Genomic DNA, 25,225 nt, shown 5'->3' with positions numbered 1-25,225 from the left:
GGGAAGGAACGCCTGGTCCCAGGCACGAATCCGCCCGGCGGATTTGTGTCGAGGTCCGATGAACCGGCCAGTCTGTGGATGGTTTTTAGGCGGTTTTCCATCTGCCTCGGCGAATGCGGCCTGGTTCCCCTTATTCCACCTCAGTTACACTATGCCGGCGATTGCAGGGCAAACAAGTTCTCCACGTACGCGTACATCACCATTACTCTACCACGCAAACATAGGGGTTACACTCGTCTGGTGTGAGACGTTCCCTGGGGGGTCCACTAGGGGCCGAACCGCACAATAACCCTGGGTTCGGTGTGGGGCGGCGGAGGGGTGAAGTGGACTGCGGTAGTCGTCGTGGGGTTGTGGACCACTGCGACTGCGGCGGGGACGGAGCCTCTCCGTCGTTTCTAGGTCCCCAGTTACAATACAATACAAGCCTAGGGACTGATGACCTCAGCAGTTTGATCCCACAGGAACTTACCACAAATGTCCAAAAAAAAAAAAAAGTGCGTGTGGTTAACGCGCAAACGTGAACTACGGCGACATAATTACCAAATGCGTCCAAACAGGACCAACGTGCAGTTATTCTTTTCTTGGCTGCCGAATCACAAACAACGGCAAACATCCATCGGAGAACGGAAAATGTACATAGAGCAATATATTTGTCGAAAACCACCGTTGTGAAATGGTGCGACAAGACGTGTTGCTGCTTCATGATGACGCACGTCCTCGTATCGCAAATGTCGTAACGCAGAAGTTACCGCAACACAAGTTTGAGACGCTCGAGCACCCACACTGCAGTCCTGATATCTTCCCATGTGATTATCGGGCCTTCGGTCCCTTAAAAAAGGCCTTGAAGGATCGATGATTACTGTAGGGCGAGGCTGTGCAGCAGGCAGTTAGGGACTTTATGACACGGCAGGACACGGTCTTTCACCAAACGAGTATCTGCAACCTAGTGCCTCGGTGGGATGATTGCCTCGATGCTCACTGTGATTTTCCCTGATTGGATTGTAGACTGTTCGGCCTTCGAACGTAAACTTTTTGGTCGCCCCTTATACAGTGAAGTACGGTCTAAACGAAGCTGCACAAATATTTAGTCAGACCTTGATAAGAGTTCAAAGTGGTGGAAGGATTGACAACTTGCCTTAAATGTTAATGTAATATTGTGCATTTCACAAAACGAACAAATGTAGTATCCTGTGGTTATAATATGATTGAATCACAGCTGGAATGTGTAAACTCGTACAAATACCTGGGTGTAACACTTAGTAGGGACATTACGTAGTCTCATTCGTGGGTATAAAGTATGTAGCAGACTTCGGTTTTTGGTAGAATACTTGGGAAATGCAATTAGTCTACAAAGAAGATTGCTCACAAATCAATCGTGCGATCCATCCTACAGTATTTCTCAAGCGTTCAAATGGTTCAAATGGCTCTAAGCACTATGGGACATAACAAAATGGTTCAAATGGCTCTGAGCACTATGGGACTCAACTTCTAAGGTCATCAGTCCCCTAGAACTTAGAACTACTTAAACCTAACTAACCTAAGGACATCACACACATTCATGGCCGAGGCAGTATTCGAACCTGCGACCGTAGCGGTCTCGCGGTTCCAGACTGTAGCGCCTAGAACCCCACGGCCACTCCGGCCGGCGGGACGTAACATCTGAGTTCACCAGTCCCCTAGACTTAGAACTACTTAAACCTAAGGACATCACACATATCCATGCCCGAGGCAGGATTCGAACCTGCGACCGTAGCAGCAGCGCTGTTCCGGACTGAAGCGCCTAGAACCGCTCGGCCACAGCGGCCGGCTGCTCAAGTGTCTGGGACCCGTACCAAATAGGACTAACTGGGGATGCTGAACGTATACAAAGAAGAGCAGCACGAATGTTCACAGATTTGCTTGACCCGCAGGGGAGTGTCACAGAGACGTTGAATGAACTGAACTGACAGAATCTTGAAGACAAACGTAAACTATTCCCAGAAAGCTTTCTTACAAAGTTAAATTATGACTATAGGAATATACGAAAACCTCCGAAGTATCGTTCGCATATGGTTGGTGAGGACAAGATTAGATTAATTACAGCACGAAATGTTCAAATGTGTGTGAAATCTTATGGGACTTAACTCCTAAGGTCATCAGTCCCTAAGCTTACACACTACTTAACCTAAATTATCCTAAGGACAAACACACACACCCATGCCCGAGGGAGGACTCGAACCTCCGCCGGGACCAGCCGCACAGTCCATGACTGCAGCGCCGTAGACCGCTCGGCTAATCCCGTGCGGCAATTACAACACGCGCAGAGGCATTTAAATAACCATTCTTCCCTCGCTCCATACGTGAATGGAACGGCAGAAGGCTCTAATAACTGGTATAGAGCGACGTACCCTCTGCCATGCACTTCATAGTAGTTCACATAGTGTAGATGTAGATGTGTAGCGCTATTCATGGTTCCTTGTCACTCGTTAGCTGTCAATCACTGTCTGGTGGCGTCGCCGTTTACACGACCTCAAGCATCGTTTATAACTGGCTACAGAAACGTGTGGCTTAGGAGGAGCTGCTCGACCACTGCAGCACATTCTTTCTAACTCCCTTCACACAGTTATTGTGCTAACTGTACTGCTGGTAGCACCGTGCAACTCGAGCGTTTCCTTCCCTTGTTTTCAAGCGATTTTTTGCGAATACTCTCCTCAGTGCTCGATGGTCCTTGTCCGCGGTCTGCTTGATCTTGGTTCAACTGTGGTTGTTCTTTGACATTTGCAATTCACCATCTCATTTTCACAAATACGTACATAACAAGTATTCGCATGTAAAAAAAGTTTTCGTGCTAAGAGGCTCTCGTGGTGTACGAAATAATTTTGAGACCATTTGGCCGCAGTGTACGAGCATATGGCTCTGACACACACAACCGATCACGTGCTAGAGGCAAGCGCTGAAAGTTTGTGCGTCAGATCCACCCACGCGATGGACCTGATTGTTTACTGTCATAATGAACAAGGAGTCTACCAGACACGAACTCTGTTAGAGAGAGGCAGACAGTTTGTCACTGAACATTCTAATTCGGGCAAAAAGGTGCACGACCGTCGGAAATGAGACTTCGCTGATTGACAAAGTCTTACCTTCTCCATTGTGTCAAGCTACGTTCACGAGTGTGTCGGAACTAACAGGAGAGTTAACATCCTGCAAGCATCGATAGAAGAATACAAAAGGATCGCTCTGGTTGCATTAAGTTTGAAAGATGTTATCGTGGTAACATCTGGGATCAACTGTTTGGCTTTCTCCACCGATTGGCAATAAATTGACGGCGATTAGACGCGTTGTTTAAGTTGACCTATGAATTGAGAGCCTCCTTAGATAACGAATTTTCGGCCGATATGTTTCTGAGTATTGAGTAGAGGAGATCATTTCTGTTCTCCACTGATTCTGTTTCTTTTCTGGCAGTGTCTTATATAAGCAAGCAATATCCTAGATGCTATTATCGTTTTGTTCTCAAAGACAAAATTTAGTGCCATTTTCATATTTTCAGTTCTTGATACGGATAGAAATATCTGTATAAAATAACTTCGTACACTGTACTTTGCTGAGCCGTTCTCGATTGGTTCGAAGCATTATATGATTCCACAGTTCACTCATGGAAGAAACTAAAAAAAAAATTGTGGCGACAAATGTTTTTGCGTTCTGCTCAGTCTGGAGCACGTGTAAATTTTATTCCCAGAAGTTTCAGTAAATGTATGTTACCTTCAATAATTTGCAGATTTAGTTGTAAAGAAATCGTTAAACAAGCGACTAATGGGAATATTTTGGGTGGCTAGATCTAACTAGTTTAGGATTGCAGTCGTGAAGGAGAAAGGATTTTTGTACTTTGTGTATCTTCAGGGTGAGGATTATTGAAGTATATGAAATAAAATTGTCATAACCTCAGAACGGTTAGCGTTAGAACGTTCAAAGCGCCTGGTTGGCCGCGGGGCATGATGGGAATTGTAAGGTTTGGTTTAGCGACGAAGCCCACATTCATATCGATGGGTTCGTCTATAAACAAAGTCGGCTCATTTGGAGGACTGAGAATCCGCATTTCGCGATCGAGAAGTCTCTTCACCGTCAACGAGTGACTGTGTGGTGTGCAATGTCCAGTCACGGAATAACCGGTGCAATATTCCTTGATGGCACGGTGACTGCCGAACGATACGTGAAGGTTTTGGAAGATGCTTTCATACCCATTATCCGAAGTGACCCTGATTTCGACAACACGTGGTTCATGCAAGACGGAGCTCGACCCCATCGCAGCAGGAGAGAGTTTGATGCCCTGGAGGAGTACTCTGGGGGCCGCATTCTGGCTCTGTGGTACCCAGAAGCCACTAGCATGGGCCTCGATTGGCCGCCATATTCTCCGAATCTTAACACATGCGACTGCTTTTTGTGGGACTATACATATTAAAGACAAGATGTACAGCAATAACCCCAAAACCATTGCTGAGCTGAAAACAGCCATTCAGGAGGTCATCGACAGTATCGACGTTCCGACTCTTCAGTGGGTCATTCAGAATTTCGCTATTCGTTGGCATTTTGATCACAATAGTCATACATCAACACAATATCGACCTTTTCCGTAATTGGCAAACGGTCCATTTTAACATGGACAATGTATCACGAAGCACATACCGTCTGCACTGGCGGAATGTTACGTGATACCACGTACTTATACGTTTGTGACTATTACAGCGCTATCTATCACAAAGCGAAAAAAGTGGTCCAACTAAAACATTCATATTTCTTTACTTACTACACGAATATGTAATAAAAAATGGGGGTTCCTATTTTTAAAATAACGCAGTTGATATGCGTTTGACCTATGGCAGCGCCATCTAGCGGGCCAGCCATAGCGCCATCTGGTTTCCTCCTTCAAGCTAGACACGTTTCGTTCTTTGTAGTTTTTTCGTTTGACGCTTATTTCGTGAGATATTTGGCCCGGTCACTATCAATGGACCACCCTGTACAGCAATGTATAACAAAGACCCGCAAGCTCTGTTATACGTTCAATGTAAATGTTGAAGATAATTGGAAAGGTGTCTTAACCAGTTCGTTACAACATACTGCTGATAAGCAGTCTCCATACCAGAGGTTACTACTTGATTTCTCAACACCCACAAAAGTTAGCATGAACACCCTTGTTTCAAATTCTTGCCCGTGGCTTTTTAATATTAGTATTTCAATTCGTTTTTGGTACTTCTCGCAACCCTAAGTCCTATTTACAAGAGAAAAATTTCCTTAATACGCGTTGATCTTATTCTGTCATTCATATTTGTGGCGCATTCAAATAAAGATCTAATTTTATAGGAATGTTTTCAATGAACTCCGCTTCAGCCATAGAGTTCGTTCATGCTCTGCTGCAGCCACTATTTTAGCCATGCTGCTGGCAGAATGGCGCAAGCCATATAATGGTCGACAGGCGCAGATTCAGCTCAAACAGTTGGAACTGTGAAAGGGAAAATGCTCGTATTGTGATGCCGAAATTGTGCAACGCTGCGGCATTGTCGAGTGACGGCTGGTAATTACAGGGAGGAAGGAAGAGCGTAAATGCGTGCTTCCGGCGTGGCGGCCGGCGTGCGGCGCAAGGACGCCAGCAGGTTGTCGTCGAAAATCTGCCACACTATAGACAGCCACCACGGATAGCGTCGTTCGCAGTCGCAAGGAGACTGGGCGAGGGACCGGACTGAGATGTGCTGTCGAGCCCACGGAATACCAGCGTCAGCTTAAACGTGTGCCTCCGATGTATCTAGTCACGACTGGTGATCTCAGCCCCCCAAACTTCATCTGTATCACCGCTGTGTGGTAGTGAGTTTACTATCTCATGTTGGTCACTCCGTTTTCATCGAGTGGTTATAATTAAAATGCAGCTACTCACCGAGATCCAGTGTGGGATTTGATTATCGTATGGCAGTGTAACTTGCGTTAATGCGGAACCGAATTACGGTGAAAAAAAAAATAGTTCCAACTTTGGCCACCAGATGCAAATCTGGCGCAGTACAGCATCTCGTCGACATCCCTGGTGCTCATATTGAACAAACTGTGCAAGCGGCGGTTAATAATATCCCATTATGCCTTTCTCACTTGTTTGACCTCTACTGAGCACTCCCTTTCCTAATCCACTACATATGGAAACATTTCAGTAGGACTTTCTTGTTTTCATAGTGCCAGATTTGCACCTGGTGGCCAAAATTGGAACTAATTTTTTCGAGAGTAAATTGGTGGTACATTGACGCATTAAAATATCTACCAAGTTTCGCTGCCCTACGATAATTACAGCCCATACAGGACCTCTGTGAATAGCTGCACTTCAGTTATAACCATCCGACAGTTGACACTGTCGGAGTGGCTTATAGGGTCCGTGCAACTGTTTTAGCGAAGAAGGTTGTGTCGAGTGCACGTTTTACTCCTCCTCCTCCTCCTCCTACTACTACTACTACTACTACGACGCGACGCGCATTCTACCATTCTTCACATACCGAGTGATACGGAGCAAATCTTGGTACACTGGACACATATTTGGATGGGGAGAAATTTACATTTTCATCCAGTCATTCTGATTTAGATTTTTTACATTATTTTCACATGAGTCGAGTAATGGGTTGTTTGATAAAGACCTCGGCAGACTCACTCCGTTATCGTTTGTCCACACTGAGAGTATGCTACTGGTTAAACCGACGTCGATGAGTCGCTAAATTCCAAACCTTCCATCCTTCTTCCCGCTCGAACACAGAGAATGGAAGGTAATGTCTCTGCGCATAAACTCCATGCGTTACCAATAGAGGCTTCACTAGTCTGAGGATGGTCTGTCTACGACTGAAACCGGTTACCACACTAAAACCATTTGCGATTTGGCCCAGGAAATCGGCGCAGTATGGTGATGAGGAGTCGTACGCCGCATCATCTCACCCCTTTACGAATAAATAATAATGATCGTTCCTGCAGGATGCACCAGAGTCCAGCGTTATCTCATAAGCGAGCATTGGCGACCTCGACTACGGAGGTGGGTCAGTAGTGAGGTGGAATGTGAGCATCCTAAAAAGTAAACAGGCTGCCTACAGAATTAATGTCTAGAGGGAGCCAAGTGCACAAAAGCGGACGTCTGTTAAATCAGTGCTCTTCATTTTGACCTCCAGAAATTAATCCCACAATGATAGTATCCATTCTTATCGTAATGAACGTGAACCACGAGAAGAAGAAACTTGGATTTCGTGGTCGAACGGCTGCCCGCAAACCACGCAGCGTACTGGCATATACTGGTCTTCCAAATGAAACTTACGACAAAGTTGTCACAGGAACGAGCATCGCCGGCCGCGGTGGCCGAGCGGCTCTAGGCGCTTCAGTCCGGAACCGCGCGACTGCTACGGTCGCAGGTTCGAATCCTGCCTCGGGCATGGATGTGTGTGCTGTCCTTAGGTTAGTTAGGTTTAAGAAGTTCTAAGTTCTAGGGGACTGATGACCTCATATGTTAAGTCCCATAGTGCTCAGAGCCATTTCAATCTTTTCAGCACGTCACTAGTCTGGGAAATAAACAACTGGCTACTCGAGATAATGTATCATATCGTTACTGCAGCAGGAGTTGCGTGATAAATTACTGGTTCCCAAACTTCAGCTTCTGTTAGTGTCTTCCAGGTGGTGCTTGTACGGAGACCACAATGACTCCTCACATTGAATCGACTAAATCTAGAAAAATATAATGTATGTACTATTAAACTAAACAATAACTTCCAGGTTTTATATAGTTGCAAATATAATTTTATAAAATAATTTTGGCTCCTTTAAAAAAAAAGTAAATAGTTTGAATAGAACTGATGAGAGTGACACGTAAACAACATTTTATTTGATATTATACGTTATCAGTTTCGTTGAGTTAAATCTATAGATTTTTACTTCACGACCTGACGTAATGCAAATACTTATTTCCTTCTCATAGTATTATCTTCTTTGAGATATCACAGAAATACGAAATGAAAGGGGAAAGAGGCTAGTGCTGAATGTTGAAAATAGTTATGTTAACCGGAGACCTAGAAACGACGGAGAGGCTCCGTCCCCGCCGCTGCCGCAGTGGTTCACAACCCCACGACGACTACCGCAGTCCACTTCACCCCTCCGCCGCCCCACACCAAACCCAGGGTTATTGTGCGGTTCGGCCCCCGGTGGACCCCTCAGGGAACGTCTCACACCAGACGAGTGTAACCCCTGTGTTTGCGTGGTAGAGTAATGGTAGTGTACGCGTACGTGGAGAACTTGTTTGCGCAGCAATCGCCGACATAGTGTAGCTGAGGCGGAATAAGGGGAACCAGCCCACCTTTGCCGAGGCAGATGGAAGACCGCCTAAAAACCATCCACAGACTGGCCGGCTCACCGGACCTCGACACAAATCCGCAGGGCGGATTTGTGCCGGGGACCGGCGCTCCTTCCCGACCGGAAAGCCGTGCGTTAGAGCGCACGGCCAACCGGGCGGGCGGTCTCATAGTTGCGTTCAAACGTGTTGAAACTGCGCGTTACTTGTACGTTAGGTGTGTTGCATATTTGTCGGACTTAACCTACCGAGCAAGGTGGCGCCGTGGTTAGCAGACAGGACTCGCATTCAGGAGGACGACGGTTAAAACTCCAGTCCGGCTATGCTGATTAAGGTTATCCCGTGATTTCCCTAGATCGCTTCAGGCAAATGCCTGGATAGTGCCTTTGAAAGCTCACGACATATTTCCTTCCCAATCCTTCCCTAATCCGAGCTTGTGCTCCATCTCTAATGACCTCGTTGTCGACGGGCCGTGAAACATCAGTTTCCTTCCTCCCCGGACGTTACCTCATTTCGACAGCTTTCTTTACGTATTAGAACAGTGTCTTACTAGATTTCTCTGACAACCGGAAGCGGAGAACCGTCTAGAAACTGAGTGAGAATATATCAATGGCCGGGTAAGCTAGGGACCTTTCTTTTCTAAATGGTTACGCTGTTGTCCGTTACTTAAAAGTAATCAGTATTTATAGCAAAATTGGAATTCTCAGTACCTAATACAGATTTTATTCGGAAATCGTTGATTTGTAAAGTGAATAAAGTAAAGATTTATCATGTTTTATTCAACAACAAAAAGGTAAAATAAGGAAAAAACACAAAACAAAAATACGAGGTTTGCCCAGAAAGTAATGCACCGCTCTTTTGTTTCTCAGCCGAAAACAGTGCTAGGAATGCGAAAGGTTACGTACCCATTATTTGACGTCTCCTGAGTGAGCGCGCCAAGTTTTCGTTACTTCTGACAGGTAGCGTAGTCACAGGAAAGTTTCAAAATGGCTTTTGTAGTGAAGTGCGTTACAAGCAATGTGGCGTCATTGAATTTCTTACTGCAGAGAAAGAAACTGTGGGGAATATTCACAAACGCTTGTGCAAAGTCTATGGAGAATCTGCTATCGACAGAAGTACAGTTAGTCGCTGGGCACGGAGGATGAGATCATCAGAAGGCGGTTCGGGTTGGTTGGTTGGTTGGTTGATTTGGGGGAGGAGACCAAACAGCGAGGTCATCGGTCCCATACGGTTCGGCGGAGCTCCACGATGTGCAGCGGTCAAGGAGACCATCCACAGCTATCACACCTGACGTGTTGCAGCGAGCTGAAGTTGTCATTCGTGAGGACAGACGCCTTACGACTCAGCACTTGGAGCTGCATCTGTCAATCGGCAAAGGAAGTGTGAATGCAATTATCGGCACTCTTGGATACTCAAAAGTGCGTGCAAAATGGGTCCCACGGTTCCTAACGGTGGATCACAAATCGCACTGGATCACAAATCGCACAGAAAAAACATTTTCCTTCATTTGTTGCAACGTTTTGAAGCTGAGGGGGAGGCCTTCTTGTCCAGGATTGTGACAGGAGATGAAACCTGAGTCCACCATTTTGAGCCCGAAACAAAAATGCAGTCGATGGAATGGTGCCATTCCCACTCATCACAGAAGAAAAGATTCAAAGCAACTGCTTCCGCCAGTAAGCTCATGATCACTGTATTCTGGGACAGTGAAGGTGTGATTCTTATTGGTGTGATGCCAAGAGGCGGTACCATTAATTCAGAAGCATATGTCAACACAGTAACAAAACTCAAGACACGCTTCCGGCGACTCTCGGCGCCACAATAACCCAGGAGATGTTTTGCTACAACACGATAACGCAGTCTGAGGACTGCTGAACACATCGCAAAACACGGTTGGACAGTGGTACCCCATCCACCCTACGGCCCTGATCTAGCTCCCTCGGACTTCCACTTATCTGGGCCATTAAAGGATGCCATTCGTGAAAGACATTTTAAGGACAGTGAATCACTGGATGCGCCACCAGGACAACGATTGGTACCGACAGGGCATACACGCCCTTGTTTCGCGCTGGAGGAAGGCCATAGAACGTGATGGAGATTACGTGGAGAAATAGGGTGTGTGGGTAAAACAAGATTCTTTCATTAGTGTAATTCTCATTGTGTTCAATAAATAATTCCCGAAGAAAAAAATGCGGTGCATTACTTTCAAAAAATGTTCAAATGTGTATGAAATCTTACGGCACTTAACTGGTACATCTACATCTACATTTATACTCCGCAAGCCACCCAACGGCGTGTGGCGGAGAGCACTTTACGTGCCACTGTCATTACCTCCCTTTTCTGTCCCAGTCGCGTATGGTTCGCGGGAAGAACGACTCCGTGCGCGCTCGAATCTCTCTAATTTTACATTCGTGATCTCCTCGGGAGGTATAAGTAGGGGGAAGCAATATATTCGATACCTCATCCAGAAACGCACTCTCTCGAAACCTGGCGAGCAAGCTACACCGCGATGCAGAGCGCCTCTCTTGCAGAGTCTGCCACTTGAGATTGCTATTCATCTCCGTAACGCTATCACGGTTACCAAATAACCCTGTGACGAAACGCGCCGCTCTTCTTTGGATATTCTCTATCTCTTCCGTCAACCCGATCTGGTACGGATCCCACACTGATGAGCAATACTCAAGTATAGGTCGAACGAGTGTTTTGTAAGCCACCTCCTTTGTTGATGGACTACATTTTCTAAGGACTCTCCCAATGAATCTCAACCTGGTACCCGCCTTACCAACAATTAATTTTATATGATCATTCCACTTCAAATCGTTCCGCACGCATACTCCCAGATATTTTACAGAAGTAACTGCTACCAGTGTTTGTTCCGCTATCGTGTAATCATACAATAAAGGATCCTTCTTTCTATGTATTCGCAATACATTACATTTGTCTATGTTAAGGGTCAGTTGTCACTCCCTGCACCAAGTGCCTATCCGCTGCTAAGGTCATCAGTCCCTAAGCTTACACACTACTTAACCCAAATTATCCTAAGGACAAACACACACACCCATCCCCGAGGGACGACTCGAACCCCCGCCAGGACCAACCGCATAGTCCATGACTGCAGCGCCTTGGATGCGTTACTTTCTGGGCAACCGTCGTATATCAAACATCACTTCAATACTTCTTCGAACTTATATAAAACACGTTTCTGTTATTCATAAACAACTTTCTCATTTATCAATAATAACAGGAATCCCCTGTCTCTGATCATAATGAAGTACGTTCTACTGAGTACAAAATAACAACGGTAATTACAATGTTTATGCATCTAAACCGGACTTGCATCAGAAGTGATTGCTCTGGTTACATAAAAGCACAGAAGTTACGCATCCAACTAATTTTATTACTTACAAAATGTAATTTATATTCAATAAGTTTATGAAATCCACAATGTACTAACAGTCTATGAAGTGTGGTTCTAACTATGTACAAATCAAACAACCAAACAAACAAACAAATTAAGTGAAGTCGTTGGCTACCAGTTTCTCTCTTAAACATTCATTTATATTTCTTTCCCTACCAGTGCTACGAGTACTACCGGTAATCATACCGTTTACTACGTCATCTACGTAGTGTACCAGAACTACCGAACCGTAGTCTTGGGAGAGCGCAACTAATTACCAGTATACAAGGACTACTAGTAGCCACGCTCGTGTCACCAGAACTCTTGACAGGCGAGGCGCTGTGGGTCATGTGTTGTAGAATGAACGTGGTGTTTCAGAAGGAATGGTAGATATTCAAGGAAATTGTTCTATTTGCAATTTTTTCTCTTCTTAATGTTTTTGCGTACGTTTCAGATACACGTGCGAGTCTGGAACAAATGACTTTGCATCACATCCCTTATTACTGAGTCAAACGACATGGCAGTTTCAGGTTTGCTGTCTGTTGTAAAACTGTTCAAAACAGTGCTGCAAATAATTGACAAATGCTGTAGATACGAACGTGGTATTTGACAGATTCCATAGTGGAAACACTCCTGCTACTTACGAAGAATACCGTATGCGGTTTCCAAATCTGCTGAATACAAGCGTGCACACCCGATTTCAACCGATTTAATGAGAAGAGAGTAGTTCCCTTTTCACACATTTCTTCTGAGTGCTTAGCTGAACAAAATGAATTCATGTCCACGTAGAATATAACACAACAACATACACGGGAAGAATTTTAATGCGTATCGCTGTTCCACATACAGAAGTACTAACACTGCGTATAAATGTACATACACTATGTGATCAAAAGTATCCGGACACCCCCAAAAACATACGTTTTTTATATTAGGTGCATTGTGATGCCACCTACTGACAAGTACTTCTTATCAGCGACCTCAGTAGTTATTAGACATCGTGAGAGAGAAGAAAGGGGCGCTCCGCGGAACTCACGGACTTCGAACGTGGTCAGGTGATTGGGGTGTCACTTTTGTCATACGTCTGTACGCGAGATTTCCACACTCCTAAAAATCCCTAGGTCCACTGTTTCCGATGTGACAGTGAAGTGGAAACGTGAAGGGACACGTACAGTACAAAGGCGTACAGGCCGACCTCGTCTGTTGACTGAGAGAGATCGCCGACAGTTGAAGAGGGTCGTAATGTGTAAAAGTCAGACATCTATCCAGACCATCACACAGGAATTCCAAACTACATCAGGATTCACTGCAAGTACTATGACAGTTATTCGGGAGGTGAGAAAACTTGGATTTCATTGTCGAGCGGCTGCTCATAAACCGCACATCATTCCGGTAAATGCTTGGTGTAAGGTGCGTAAACATTGGACGATTGAACAGTGGAAAAACGTTGTGTGGATTGACGAATCACGGTACACCGTGTGGCGATTTGATGGCAGGGTGTGGGTATGGCGAATGCTCGGTGAACGTTATCTGCCAGCTTGTGAAGTGCCAACAGTAATATTCGAAGGCGGTGGTGTTATGGTGTGGTCGTATTTTTCATGGAGTGGGCTTGCACCCATTGTTTTTTTGCGTGGCACTATCGCAGCACTGCTGTACATTGATGTTTTAAGCACCTTCTTGCTTCCCACCGTTGAAGCACAATTCGGGCATGGCGATTGCACCTTCAACACGATCGAGCATCTGTTCATAATTCACGGCCTGTGGCGGAGTGGTTATTATTCAGTAACATCCCTGTAATGGACTGGCCTGCACAGAATCCTGACCTGAATCCTACAGAACACCTTTGGGATGTTTTGGAACGCCGACTTCGTGCCAGGCCTCACTGACCTACATCGATACCTGTCCTAAGTGCAGCACTCCGTAAAGAATAGGCTGCCATTCCCCACCTAAAAACTTTCCAGCACCTGATTGAACGTATTCCTATGAGAGTGGAGGCTGTCATTAAGGTTAAGGGTGGGCCAACACCATATTGAATTCCAGCATTACCGATGGAGGGCGCCACGAACTTGTCAGTCATTTTCAGCCAGGTGTCTGGATACCTTTGATCACATAGTGTACATCATCAACGGATGCAACATCCTCACGCTGGCGGTGAAACTCGATTATTGAAATTTTGAAGACAATCCTTGTACCAAAAGTACCATACTTCGTGAAGAGGTCTTTTTGGCTGAAACAATGCACATGTATTTTCATGGATTCCCTGCACATACTAATCGCGTCGACAATGTGGCGCAATAGCTAAGGCACAGCATTCCTATTTGGGAGGAGATGGATTCAAATTATTGTCGGACCATACAGATTTAGGTTTCCGGTGATTTCCCGTAAGTCAATTCTGGTAAATGCTGAAACAGTTTCTTTGGAAAGGACACAATAGATGTCCTTCATTATCCTTTTTTTATCCGAGCGTATGTTGCGTCTATAATGACTTCATTGTCGACGGGATGTTAAACTCTAATCTTTCTAATTCATTTTCCACAACAAGTAACAGTTACCTAAATCAAACACGTTATTATCGATGGATTAACTGCACCAGTCATACCTTTCCTCGCCAGTGTTTATCTGGAAATACATTGTAATCCCTGAGAAATGTAAACGCTACAGACCTTGTGGACAGTGTTACCGTCACAAATGGTTCAAATGGCTCTGAGCACTATGGGACTCAACTGCTGAGGTCATTAGTCCCCTAGAACTTAGAACTAGTTAAACCTAACTAACCTAAGGACATCACAAACATCCATTCCCGAGGCAGGATTCGAACCTGCGACCGTAGCGGTCTTGCGGTTCCAGACTGCAGCGCCTTTAACCGCACGGCACCGTCACAAATCTCCAGCTACAAATAACATATAGAAACGTGTTGAGATTGGCGATGGAATTTTTGAAAATTTGATATTACCGATATATACTCTTAGAGCAGTTTTTCAACCACAGGTTAGTGTGCTCTTGACCTTTCCAGGTTTCTTTGTGCGTAATAGCTCAACAGCTGCAGTTTTACATCAGCTGAAAATTTGTCACATTTTTATATTAAATTTCAAAACTTTCCGTAGTGGTATCGCAGTTCTAATCAAATATTTGTATGTTTCAGGATGCAGAGTGGAAGATGGAACTAGTATGACAACACAGTTGAAGCTTGTCGCATGGTACGTACTCAACGCTCACACAATGCTAAGACTCCAACGCATCTTTTCGCGTTATTATACTCTGTGTAGAAGATGCTGTCTCTCTCTCTCTCTCTCTCTCTCTCTACGTGATAACGCACAGAGTGATTACGACAAAAAGCATTATCGAAACACTTCATTTTACATTTACAAACAATACCTCCCATGCTAAGCTCAATTACGGTGTCGTCGCGTCCGAAAGTAGACAACCGCCACATTATCATGCAACACACAAGCATGACTTAACTCTTTAGAAGGCTATGACTCTTTCCTGATAATACAGATGTACTTGTGACGCGGTTTCTAGAAGCCCTAGCCAGCCGGCTATAGTGTTATCTGTAGACTGTTTTACACATACACTGCCTGGCAAAAAGAAAGTGGAGGCACCCAGAAGACGTGATCGGATGTCAGTGTAACTTCGTACACCTACACACCATCTGCGTGTATGTTTGCAATTCTCTTTGACATGTGGAACAGTCACCAGAGTTCATTAGCGTTGTTCGTGTTTAGTGTTGTTACCAAGCGTTGTAGGGTATTTAATGGTCGAGAACAGTGACAGATGTTGAGTAATAACTGTGAAGGACACGGAAATGTCGCGTACTCCTATGACAGTGTTATCAGAACCTGACAGAGTTTGAAAGAGGCCCCGTTGTGGGTATCCATTTGTCCGAGCTGGTCGTGTTACACAATGTCCACATTTGTGGGGCAGTTGAATGTGACAGTGGCCCGATGTTGGACTGCATGGGAACGTGAGGGCAGCAATACTCGCCGTCAAGGTTCTGGTCGACCACAGCAAGGAAGGATCGCCGTATTGTGCACCAAGCAAATCGTAACTCCTTCACATCTATTCCCACCATCCGAGAACAAGTAATGGACTCCCTGCAACATTCTGTAACATTCCGCACCATCGATCGAAGACTAGGAGCGATCGGATTTGCTAATTTTCGTCTTATGCAGAAACTGCCGTCAGCACATCAACATACACGGCTGCGTTTGGATTGGTCCCGTGACCAAGTAGTACGAATTTCTGATGAGTGTCGTCGCACTGTGTTCAGCGATGAATCGCGGTTTAGTAGACCCCGGATGACCATCTACGGATGATGTCCGTAATATTTTTAGCTTTCTCACTCGAACTGTTCTCAGTCTGTCGACTAGAAGACAGTCTTTGTTCTGTAACTGCCTTCGCCTTTCACCGGACTGGCGGCGGTTGGATGCTAGGTGGAACTTTTCACGCCATTGGATATCACCTGCGAGAACCCTCGTCTGTTCCGACCTACGCACCAGCCCGATGCATACACCCCTCCGTAAATTCTCTCTCAGCTGTGGCATCAGTATTGCTTCCAATTGCTCAGTCTTACCTCTCCTACGTGCTTTCATCATCAGAACATGCACTTCACGGACGTCACTAACATATGAACTACCCCTGGATCGAGTGACTGATGACCTTTCTGTGTAGTCCCTTAACCTCCAACCAACCAACTAACCATGTACAGCGAGTATGGCGGCGATCTGGTGAGAGATCCGATTCTTCCAATGTTTTGGATAGGTACGAGGGGTACTCAAAAATAACCGAAATTATTTTTAAAATCTACATATTTTCAATTTTTTTTTTACAAAACAGCCTTATCCTCATCAAAATACTCTCCATTACAACTAATACAATTATCCCACCTATGCTTCCACTGTTCGAAACATTTTTTAGTAATCTTTAGAAATGGCTGACAGCTCCTCCTCACTACGGATCCCTTGTACGATCTGCCAATAAATTAATACAGGTTTCTGGAACTTCAGGATAACAGTTCAGTGATCATTTTATTTCTCTCTCATGGTTTGCATTGTTGGTGCAAGTAAGTACATTCAAGAGAAGCTGCCAGTTGGTGTCGTCGAAATAACAGTTGTAAAACAAATGGCTGCAAGCTTAAAACAAGAGAATGAATTGCAACTAGCTGAAGAATGTGAACAAGCCGAGCTGTCGGCTACCGAGTGCAGGCAAGCGTAGATCGTAACGTGATCCAAAGTGGCGCTGCCGAAGGTCAGGCTACTGTTTCAGGTTGACCTCCTGCGCAGATGCGGATCGCTATGTCACCATCACCACACAAAGCACCTCTCTTCAGTTATTTTAAGTGTCTCTGGAGTGCAGTACTGCAGTGGTGGAACAATTGGCAGCTAGCCTTAAATATGGAGAGATGGGAAAGAGAACACGAAAAAGAAGAAGCCTTCCTGTTTTATTTGTGGTAAATCTCGACTGACATGTAGATTATACATCTAAATATCGATAAAACGTGACACGAGCGCGTAAAATGACTTGATAGCAAGGCTAAACCAGAATATGTCAGATAGAATTCAATGGAACTTTGGAGTATATGTAAAGGAAACTTCATGCGGCTCTGTCATTCTTTAGTAGTGCCACTGTCGCCTTGAAATCGATCGAACACAGATAACCGCTGCTAAGTCTGCAGAATATTAGCACTTGATGGTAACATTGGCCACAGACATTCGTTACAAGTAAATGTCAGGTAATTCAACTCGTGCGAACAAGCGAAAAGATTCAAAATAGGTTGGTTACGTCATATGTAACGAGAGATTCACAATAATGAAATATTTAACGATACCAACCACAGCGACGTAAGATGAAACAACTATACTAATCTAGAGCAGGGAAACTAGAAAATGGCTCTGAGCACTATGGGACTTTAACTGCTGAGGTCATCAGTCCCCTAGAACTTAGAACTAATTAAACCGAACTAACCTAAGGACATCACAGACATCCATGCCCGAGGCAGGATTCGAACCTGCGACCGTAGCTGTCGCGCGGTTCCAGACTGTAGCGCCTAGAACCGCTCGGCCACGCAGGCCGGCAGGGAAACTAGACACTAGGCTACGATGCATTAGAGCAAATCTTGGAAAATATAATGTAGTTACTTAGACTTTCATCCAACCCATTACTGAGTCTTTCTCTTCTCTCGGAGATTCATACGAAACAGGATTGAAAGAGAGAAGGTTCAAAGATGACCTTTGGGATTCGTCGTGGGTTCAAGCCTTAGGTGCCTTTTCACAGCGAGTGTCACTTTTCTCAGAAAATTGTAGTAAGAGACTATTAGATAATGCCTTTGTACATCACAAACAAGATATCTCCACAGCTTCCTAGAACCCATCTTCTGAGCAGCGTCAAGGAACAACTCTGCGTCCTATAGTCGTTCTTATCGAGGGAGTTGTCTCAATGATTGACACACAGCTCTCGCATTCGAGATGGTTCAGATTCCTCTTGCCAGTCAGAATTAAATTTTCCCAGGTTGCTTTAAATCACTTTAGACGAGTGCCGATATTTTCTATTGGTCACTAGGGATTTCCTAATCCAGCTTGTTGAATCTCAGCTCGTGCTTTGTCACTTATGATCTCATTGTTTATGGGACGTTAGAATATAAGCCTCCCTTCTCTGTCCATCTACCTATCCTTTCTTTCTTTCCTTCCATGAGCCCAGTTCCGCCTTCCTCAGGATAACTGCAGAGAGCAAGAGACAACGTGTGACTCAATAACGAACATGTTATAAGTGCAGCGTACGTGATATTTAAGCTACTTGATTGACGTTCCAGCTTAATTTGTGCTCCAGATTAAAATACGACTTAGTTCTTGCTCAGCTGGAAACACTCATAAACGTATTGGACTGGACAGGGCCGTCAATGCTCTACCTGTAACTCGCCACTTAAACTACGACATGTCATTTCGTCTAAAAGTGGCTTTGGGTGGCTCTCCGCACTTTCTCTAGTGAACTAGTTCACCGCTCAGATTTTACATACAAAAAAATTTACAAGTAAAGTTTTGCTAAATAAGTATTGCCCATTTAAATTTCGATCAGTTTAATCAGTCTGAATATTTCTTCCCTGACAGGATGGAAAAACTGTACGGAATGGGAGTTGGAGATAAATTTGTATGAAGTTTATTTAAGGTACACTCTTGTTATGTTTTACATTACTATAGCGGATGGTGCTTGGAACATTAACGAAGTACAAACCAGCCCAAAATTAGACTGTGGATGATTTATGATAAGAACTATTTTTCTATCGCGTTTTGCGATATCACCTTCAAATTTTGTGTTAATAATTATTTAGTGTAGATTTTCCTGGCCACCACTTTAATAGTTCATAGAAACAATGGATCTAAGGATAAGAAACTTCTGATTTTGTTCGTACATCATGTGAAACCTTATTGTTGTTGACGTGCATAGATTACCATAGAAAATACTTGTCAAATACTCCGAATACTGCCAAATATCGTCTCTAATGACTTCAGCACCAATGGGACGTAAAGCTTTAATTTTTCTATTATTCCCAAAGTTTTCATGGAGATAAAATGGTATTACATATGATGACTGACTACATACGGAATTCAATCGAAATTCCAGTTTTCAAATTGCATCTATTTATTCGTTTCCACATTCGCTGTCATGTCTACCAATGACGACAGTGCTGGAAGTGAAGTAACAGTCTACCTCCACGGGTCGTAGTTGTGTTGAGAATAAGCCCCGTAGCCCCAGCCCTTAAAATAGTGCCTTTAGATATCTGTGAATTGTTAAAAAGTTCAGCTGTTCAGACGTCTAAGAGGCTTATAAAGTCAACTGAACTCGAAGCCACTTTACCATTCGCAATAGAGGGGAAGAGTTTTCTAACACCGGCAAACGACTGATTTACGCACATTGCCTTCACGGATTTCACAGCGAGATGCAGATTTGCATAAGGTCACAAGAAACGTATTCGGTAATTTGGCTGGAGCGTAGCGCATCCAAGACACACATCTCTCATATTTTACTATTAGTCGTCTTGGAAGAGAGACAATTAACGCAGGATAAGTGGTCAATAAATCATTTCGCCGATAGTTATGACATGTAAGTGTGTCGGGCATGGTGGTCTAGCGGTAAAGTGTGAGTCTGGAGACTGTGAGGTCGAGGGACAGCATCAACTAGATAGATGTGTTTGCAGGAGTTTATGATTTTACGTTTTCTTTCCAGAAAACTGTATTTCTTAAATTTTAATTTTTTTTACTCTGTGAACCACTGTGGAGACATGATGATTTAAATTTCAGAAATTTGATGAGTTTCCCAATTCTTATTTTTCGATGATTGACAGTGTTCCAGCACTTATGTTCTCAATGTTTTCAGTATTAAAATGCCATTGTCACCGGTCATGGAAACCGATAGTGCTCGTCTACTACATTTCTACAAGGTTTTCGCACGATCCTGGCTCTGTGAAGTGTTACGAGTTTAATGATCTACAATGTTATCGACTTTTCATCACGGAGAGAATAGTCATTTCATGGCCAGACTTACCGCAAATTCTGTGCTGAAATTGGTTACCCACGCTATGAAATCCGGTGAAGATTAATGGTAGAGTCCGTTGACCCCATAATTTCAAACCGTTGCTGGCACTCCAACGGAGCGATTTTTCATATGCTTTCAGTGACTTACGAAACCATTTTGGATTTGTGCCATAGCTACTGTCGAAATGTAGCTTCTTAACAATGTGGTGTCTTTCACCATCTTATTTGTTGAAACAGTACACACTTTTTTTAGCTATACTGGCGCACGAAAATTTGTGTACTCGAGAACGTAAGAGTATGTTGATCTATGCTTTAAGTGAACAGCGCAGTCATGTGGTAGCATACATTGACAGGTCTAAACAGGATGCTCCTCTTGGTTGCCGTTCTGAATCGTGACTTTGAAATCGGAGTTCACTTGTGAAAGACATTTATCGTCCGTGATTCAGAGCTGGACTCCATCTTGAGTACTCTCTAACACATGAAACGTGACGTGTTCCTGACCTGGCCTGATGGGGATCCCAAAGGATTCCAAATACTCGATCAGCACTAACGAATCGGTCGCACTAGTGTTCTGTACACGGTCTGTTTTATAGATGAGCTACAATTTCCTAGAATAAACCGAAATTCAGCATTCGAATTCCGTACAACCATCCTTGCGTGCTCGTGGCATTTCATATCGCTTTGGTACATTACGCCTAGAATTTAATCGAATTGACTGTGTCAAGCAGCATATTCGAATATTACAGGGTTGTTTTTCCTACCCATCTACATTAGCTTACTTTTTTCTGCGTTAGAGCAAAGTGCCATTCATCGCACCAAATAGAAATTCTAAGTCATTCTGTAAAATCAGACAGTTACTCAGCGACGACATTTTCCCGTACACTATAGTATCACAGACAAAGAGTCGCAGATGGCTGCCCAACATTTCAGATCGTTTATGTGTATAGAGAACAAAAGCGGTACTATCACACTTCCCAGGGGCGCTCCAGACGAAAGCCCTGTCTCTGATAAAACCGTTAGAAATCTAAAGTCGTAAATGTTTTCGTAGTTAGGCATATTACTCTTGCTCATTGGAGATATGTCGTGATGAAGCAGTATTTTAGAGATGAAACTGACGAGAAAGACCAGGGTTCAAAACTGTTTCCGGCCACCATCCATATAGTTTTCCGGTTTCAAAAGAACAGCAGTGAAGCTTTCCCCACTATTTGCCCAGCTTCACGTTCCATTATCCAGATGTAATGTAATCAGAACGTGAAGTTCTCTCACTAAATCCACATACCTTGGAGAACTTCGTTGTAGGTGCTAATACTCTTGTGATGTGATGTAACGGTTAATATGCCGTACTCTCATTTGGGAAGTAGGTTTCAAATAGCCGGCAACCCATCCAGATTTAGGTTCTCCTAAAATCACTTAATGCGAATGCCAGAATGATTCGTTCAAAAAGGCCACGACCATTTTCCTGCGCTAACCTTGCCCATTCCGAGCTTGTACTCCGTCAACTGGTCCTAAAACCCTTTCTTCCTTTGTAGGCTCTGACGATCACCCAGTGGATGGATCGCTCCTCTTTTAATATCATCCGCACTTCTCATTCTCCAAAAAGCGGCAGCATAATTGATAATGGGAGCAACTGGTTGACTAAGTTTTGCAGCTGATGATGTGCGTAGAGCCCCATCTGGAGGCCGTATCAAGAAGTGTCATAAGTTCTGTGTGTGGCTCGGAGTGGTTGTGGAGGCGTCAAACGTGTAGCCGGGGTAGGGCCGTGAATGTAATTTGGCTTTGGCTTCTGCTGAGGCGGGTTCCGCAATGCGCCACTGTTATCGACCGACCGGTATTGATCGTACCACCTCAGATAGCGCCGCCATTATGCCGCCGCGAAATTGCACTGCTCATGACTTCAACTATTAATATTTCCTACTCTACTGCTTCTGACATCACTTTTACAACCAGCTTATTTCGGCTGTACACTTGTGTAATGAGGCTATAAACCCTTGTTACTGACGAAACGTCACGCTCCTAATTAACTTGGTTCTACTGCTTGCAGAATAGCATTTATGTATCACGTTACGGTACTTTTAGCATTAATTACTATTAATTTTTTTAAATTATGACAAGAATTTGGCTGATTTTGATCATTTATGGATATCAGAAAAGCACTTTATTCTATTAATTAGGTATAGTTATTAGCTTTTCCATTTCACAGTCCACTCTCCAGTAGCAGGTATATGGAATTCTATTTCCCATATCCTCATTAAGGCGACAAATATCTTCTGGTATGGGTTCATTCCAGTAAATACCAATGACAAATTACATTGAAGTAATTTGCTAATATCCAGACTTTCAGTAAAGAATGGCTAAAAGAAAATAAATAGTACGAGGGTAATCCCAAAAGTAATGTCTCCTATTTTATTATGAGTACATAGACCTGTTTATTTCTACAATGGTTTACATCAGTTTACAGCTTGAACATTTAGCTATTTTTCTACATAATCACCATTTCTGTCGATGCATTTTTGTAGACGCTGTGGCAGTTGGTGTATGCCTATGTCATACCAGCTCGCCGCCATGCTGTTCAGAAAGTTATGAACCTCTTCTTTCACCTCATCGTCGAAGCTGAATCGCTGGGACCATAATTAACGCTGACAGGTACTATGAGACTCTGAAAAAGCTCAAACGGGCATTTCAGAACCGGAGAAGGGGAATGTTGAGCAAATGCGTACACATTCTCCATGACAACGCTCGCCCACACATCGCTCGGCAAACCGTTGCTCTCCTGCAACAGTTTCAGTAGAACGTAATCACCCATAAATAATCTGACACCCATAAATAACCTGTTCCCTAGGTTAAAAGAACATTTGGCCGGAAAACGATTCAGCTCCGACGACGAGGTGAAATAAGAGGTTAATAACTTTCTGAACAGCATGGTGGCGTGCTGGTATGACATGGGCGTACAAAAGCTGCCACAGCGTCTACAAAAATGCATCGACAGGAATAGTGATTATGTCGAAAAATAGCTAAATGTTCAAGCTGTAAACTGATGTAAACCATTGTTGAAATAAACAGGTCTATGTGCTTATAAAAAAATAGGAGACCTTACTTTTGAGATTACCCTCCTACATTTATTCTCTAGTGGCCCTTGGACTAAGGAACCATTTTTCTGACAAAAAATGGAGTCTCCAACCCGGCTGGATTCCTGGAAATATTTCGTGCCTCGAACAAACTTCATCCAATATCCTCGTGAAACTGATCGACAGTTGAATGAAACAACAACAACAACTACTACTACTACTACTGTTACTACTACTACTATTACAGGTCACATACATTTAATGAACAGAAATACTTAAGGAAACTAACTATTTCGGTGGAGTAAAGTATTTGTCAATGTGTCTAAGTTGTTCCCACACGTTTCTGAAATCGTAGCTGACTGTACACAAAAGTATGGTTTTGCCTTACGGATAGTTTGCGTCGATGTCGAGAGGAGATATCCAGTCGTTTATGGGTAATTTTTGTGTTGAAATAAATGTGATAGATCGTTGAAAGAACTTTTTTTCCGAAATGCGTTGCAGAAAGGCAAGCTCGATGCTAAAACTGATTAAGTTGTGCCTTACTTCGTCATCGACATTATATGCATATACACCTAAAACAAGAGATTTACGCAAAATCTTTTTCAAAAAAGGGCTGTATTCTGTAAACAAACTGTTTTCATACCCCATTTTCCCGAAGGTGTCTCGTTAAACACTGATTTAATTTAACAACAATTTAATGCACGGCCATCGTTAATAAGAAATCAGCTTACTTTGATAAGAGTAATAAAGTAAATCTTCAAGTTGGTTTTGTGGAAATGACCCTTCGCAACGTAAGAGTGCGCCATATACCAGGTGCTTCTGGAGGCGATAGTATGAACAAGTTTAAAGTTAAATAAGTCTTACAAAAATGTGACCTTTTGACAGCGAGTGTAGTTAATTTTGATGTTATAAATGAAATAATTCTTACAAAATGGTTACAAGTTTAAAATATTGTTGAAACTATTTGAGGATAAAAACGTAGGAGTAATTTTCAACTGTTCAGATAAAGTATTCAGATTCACAAATCAGTTTTCAGGTCTTTTCACATCTGTATGTGTAGCTCTTCCGGTGATATTGTGACGTACTTTCGTGAGAGGAGTACTTTTATCAACGTGAGAGACAAATTTGTCATTTGAGTTCGTAATCTCGTGCCTTCTTCGCTCTTTAGATTACCCCCACAGTCGAGACTCCAATTGTCCACTGAAAATGATCGAGGCGGGGTACAAACTATAGGGCGAGAATAATGCTTGACTACATTAAGTAAGTTCCGTGGATGTACGAGGGCGCGGTGAAAATAAATACCTTTGAATTTCATATGTGAAAAATCTTAAAGTTTTTGAATAAAACAAACTTTGTTACCTTTATACAGCTTTATTCTTCATGTCTACATATTTATTTCTCAGCGTAGTCACCCAGGTGACGAACACATTTCTCCAAACGAGAGAGCAGTTTTTTGATACTGTCACTTTAAAATGTTTGATTTTGTTGACGGAGCCACAACCTCACCTCTGCTTGCACCGCTTCACCACTATCAAAGTGAAGTCCTCGAAGGCGGGACTATATGGAGGATGATTGTAGAAGTTGCTACGCTCGCGTGTGTTGTCTTGCATTCTGAAGCTGAAGGAGAGTGTGCCCCATGTGTGGAAGAACTCTTCGAATTGGAAGTTAGATTACAGCACGCTATTTCTCATGCACCGCGAGATTAACACTCTACAATACGGAACCCTGTAGTGGCAGCGGGTTGCAACTAGCGTCAGGGAAGCTGGCAAGTCGGCCGAGTAATATGCTATACCTCAACCGATATTGAGGGCAGAATAAAAAAATTCAGAGGGTTCACTTCTCAGCACGGCCTCGTCTGTTGCTGTAGTTATGTAGAAATGAAGAAACTTTCACAGTATAGACTAGCACGTGG

At 43.6% G+C, this 25,225-nt stretch overlaps 1 long non-coding RNA gene across 1 annotated transcript in view; it reads left to right on the top strand.

Moving 5' to 3' along the window:
* LOC126471576 (uncharacterized) overlaps positions 1–25,225 on the top strand; it is a 272,508-nt gene that overhangs the window by 96,873 nt on the left and 150,410 nt on the right. Inside the window, exon 2 of the long non-coding RNA XR_007586344.1 lies at positions 14,863–14,917. This is a non-coding gene — a long non-coding RNA (uncharacterized LOC126471576). The remainder of the gene's footprint in view (positions 1–14,862; positions 14,918–25,225) is intronic.

Source organism: Schistocerca serialis, chromosome 3, assembly GCF_023864345.2.
Source record: "Schistocerca serialis cubense isolate TAMUIC-IGC-003099 chromosome 3, iqSchSeri2.2, whole genome shotgun sequence".
Taxonomy (NCBI): Eukaryota; Metazoa; Arthropoda; class Insecta; order Orthoptera; family Acrididae; genus Schistocerca; species Schistocerca serialis.
This window is presented reverse-complemented; position numbering and strand designations above follow the sequence as displayed.